Source organism: Humulus lupulus, chromosome 6 (assembly GCF_963169125.1).
Source record: "Humulus lupulus chromosome 6, drHumLupu1.1, whole genome shotgun sequence".
NCBI lineage: Eukaryota > Viridiplantae > Streptophyta > Magnoliopsida > Rosales > Cannabaceae > Humulus > Humulus lupulus.
This window is the reverse complement of record NC_084798.1, coordinates 28,792,994-28,796,362: the sequence shown is the minus strand read 5'-3', so window position 1 is coordinate 28,796,362 and position 3,369 is coordinate 28,792,994. Positions and strand designations below refer to the sequence as shown.

Below are 3,369 nucleotides of genomic sequence, written 5' to 3'. Positions count from 1 at the left end.
CTGTTATTTGTCAGAATTTGTTAGCCTCGGATTCTGTGTATATGGGGCAATTTGTTATTAGTGCTACGTGTAATAGTTTCATTTGTTTATTCTTTTTTGTATATGCTATTACTCTGTTAATATAAAAGGTACAGCCAGTACTCATGCTACGATTGAGCTGAGTAAACTTTTCACAAATTGCTTGTTTTCCTTAACATTTCTCTGAAACTTCTCTGAAACATCTAAAAGAAGAAAGAATGGCCAATATCACCACCAAAGCTCTCAACCTAATCAACAGCCCTCCCCGAAGACATGCTTAGCGCCAAAAACAACACACACTAACACCGAATCATACAAAAATAGCTAGTGCTCTTGAGATGAGTATATGCTTGTAAGTTTTTTTTTTGTCACACTATAGATTTTTCTAATTATTATTATAGGTTTCTTTAAGATATTATTACGTATATATTTATTATATTGCTTTTTCTTCATTGTTCAGGATGATGATGGAGATCCCTGCTTTATTATTTCCTTCGATTGCATGATTGTGAAGAAGCTGTAAAATACATGTTATATTTATATATTTTAAGTTTCTGTTATTAGAAAGATATATGTATTCTTATAAGATGTAAAAAATTAAATCATACTTAATTAATCACGAGCATTTTATAACTATGTCAAGTTACTCCTTATTTTTCTTTTTTGGCTGAGCATATTAATATACCTTATAAGATTTACAGGACTATTCTATGGGTTTGTATGTTTTTAAATTCTCCTAGCACTGCACAATGGTGATTCTTACAGTAATATGCACCTCCACAAACTATGTACGCATATGCATATATATTATTACAATAATATATCTCTAAAAACAAATATTAGAGAACAAAGAAATATCACAAATCTGAGATCAAACGACGCAAGATAAGGCACGTAATTAATCAGAGACTGTGAAAACTCCGGCAAAGGCCAAGGCCTCTCCAACGAGCCCCCTCAAGTCATACGCGCCGTCCTCGTCCCCAACTCTCCTCGACCTTCTTAGTCGCGTTCCCTATCTCACGCGCCGCCTCCTTTTAAGCTACTCCACTCCATACGTCCTCCTTTCATAGCGCCGCGAACGACACGGCGCGGCACTTGGGCGCTGGTAACGCCGTGCCCTTGTCACCGTACGACATGTTATGTACACGGACGCCTGAGGCTTGGGCTAACTATGGAAGACGGTGTAGTTTGTCTCGAGGACCGGCTCGGCGGCTTCAAGGGACGAAACGACGACGGTTGGCACGGCGGCGAGTTGAGGTAGGGTGTTTGATCATAGTTTTTAGATCGACGAGTGGTGGGAGAAGTGGGCCCGACGGAGACTTGTGAACATGTATGGGCATAGATTTCCGAGAATGAGTAGGAAATTTGCCAACGTTGTTTGTGGACGACACATTAAAAAAAATCGATTAACGAAATAGGAGAGAAGGAGTTAGAGAGTTTTCTAGAATTTCTTATAACTACTTTTCTAGATCGAAGATTTTTGTTTGTGTGAAGGCTTTGATGTCGGCCAATTTTTTTTTTTTTGAATTTAATTATAAATAATATTTTTTAGGGGACCCGTAGAATGGACACTATTTTTTACACTGCGTTAGATTAAACTAAATTCAAAGGTCAAAAATATATAGATCGAGCATAATTGGTAGGAAAAATTAGACCTAAAACAAGTCTGTTTCCAATGCAGGCGAAATCTCCATTGTCCTTTAATACATGATCTCTCCATTGTAGTCTTCCACCATACCCAAAGAGGTTAGTTCCTTCTCCTTCACAGAAAATCAAACAATTTTTTTTTACAGAAAATCAAAATATTTTTTGTAATTAATGTTAATTGTCCTAAGACTAAAAAAATTTGTGCGGCATAAGATCTATATTTTAAATTGTTACACCCAGATTTCGAGACAAGAAGTCATGACCTCGAAAAACTAGGCTCGTCAGGTGTGAGCTCGAAACATATGTGGTCATCATATGATCCAACCGTCGGACCTTTTTTAACGACCTCGAGGATGTGTAGTTTCGAATATTCTCTGAGCTCGCAATGGCATGGTACAACACCTAAATATATTTTTCACTGATTTCCTTCAAGTGAGGTGGTTCGAGCTTGGGAAGTGCAAGCTCGATTGCGACAACTGTAACGACCCAAAATCACTAATATGGCTTAAGGGCCTTGATTAGTGCGCTGTGAAGGCCTAATTGGCTTATGTGTGAATTTATTGACTTAATGCGTGATTATATGTTAAGTATGCTTGTATGATTATATGAATGTAATGTGGTTAAATGTTATATCTGTGAGAACCACATTATTATGTGGGTAGGTTTGTAGCATGCGACTTGAGGCGATCCTAGGGAGCTAGCTAGCAGGAAGTCACAACGAGACTTAATATTTGACTTTAGACAAGTCAGGGGTATTTTAGGTACCAAGTAGTTATCTAGACTATCGGGTCGTGGAAATAAATATATGGAGATATATTTGAGGATAGAAAGCTTAGGCAGGAATATTGGGGGAATTTACCGTTTTACCTTCGGGGACGTTTCCGGTACCCCGAGCATTGGGATTGACTTAACTGGCTAAGATTAGACTAATTTAATGAAAGCAAAAGAATAAAACACAAACCGACCTTCAACTCTTCTCTTCTCTTCTTTTCTCTTCCTTCTCTTTTCTCTTTCAAGAAACTACATAAAATCTAAGGGAAATCAGTTGGAAAACTCTGTGTTTGAGCTGAATTCATGAAGGGTTAGCTTAGTTCAGACTAAGGGTCACTCAGCCAAGATTAAGGTAAGAGTTGAGTTGTGTTTTTGGGTGTTAGAACTCTGAGTTTCTGGCTGAATATTAAGGTGTTTATGATTTTGATGTTTAAGGGCTGAATTGAAGCTAAGTGCTTGGGTTCTAGCTCAGAGGTTGTCAAGGAAGTGGTTTAGAAAAAGAAGTAAGCTTCAATTCATAATTTAGAGGTTAAAATTTGAGTTTTGCATGACTGGTTTTGGTGTTTTGAGTTGCTAGGTTTCAGAAATCAAAATGGAATTTTAGTAGGTTTTTAAACTGGATTTCTGTTGGATTATGCTATTAGAATCATGTTAAAAGTTTTGTGATTAATGGGTTTTGAATTAGGGTGCTTTGGGAAGGTTTTGAGTGAGGTTAGGATGCTAAAAATGGTGGATTTTCTGGCCACGAAGGGGAGGGCCGCAGCTCTGTTCTAGAGCGCTGTGGCCCTACAAAGCAAGAGAGCCAGGGAGGCTCAGCCAAAGGAGAGCGCTGCGGCGCCCTGGGGCAGGGCCATGGTGCGTGTCTGCTTACTCGGGGACTTGGGCTCTGTTTTAGGGGCGGGCCGCGGCTAGGTTTCAAGGGCCGCAGCCCTT

The 3,369-nt window shown here is 39.0% G+C and overlaps 1 long non-coding RNA gene across 1 annotated transcript; it reads left to right on the top strand.

Moving 5' to 3' along the window:
• The first annotated feature begins 213 nt into the window (after positions 1–213).
• Positions 214–671, top strand: LOC133781973 (uncharacterized). The gene is made up of 2 exons (XR_009870296.1): positions 214–370; positions 479–671. It is a non-coding gene; the product is annotated as an uncharacterized LOC133781973 (long non-coding RNA).
• Positions 672–3,369: the final 2,698 nt, after the last annotated feature.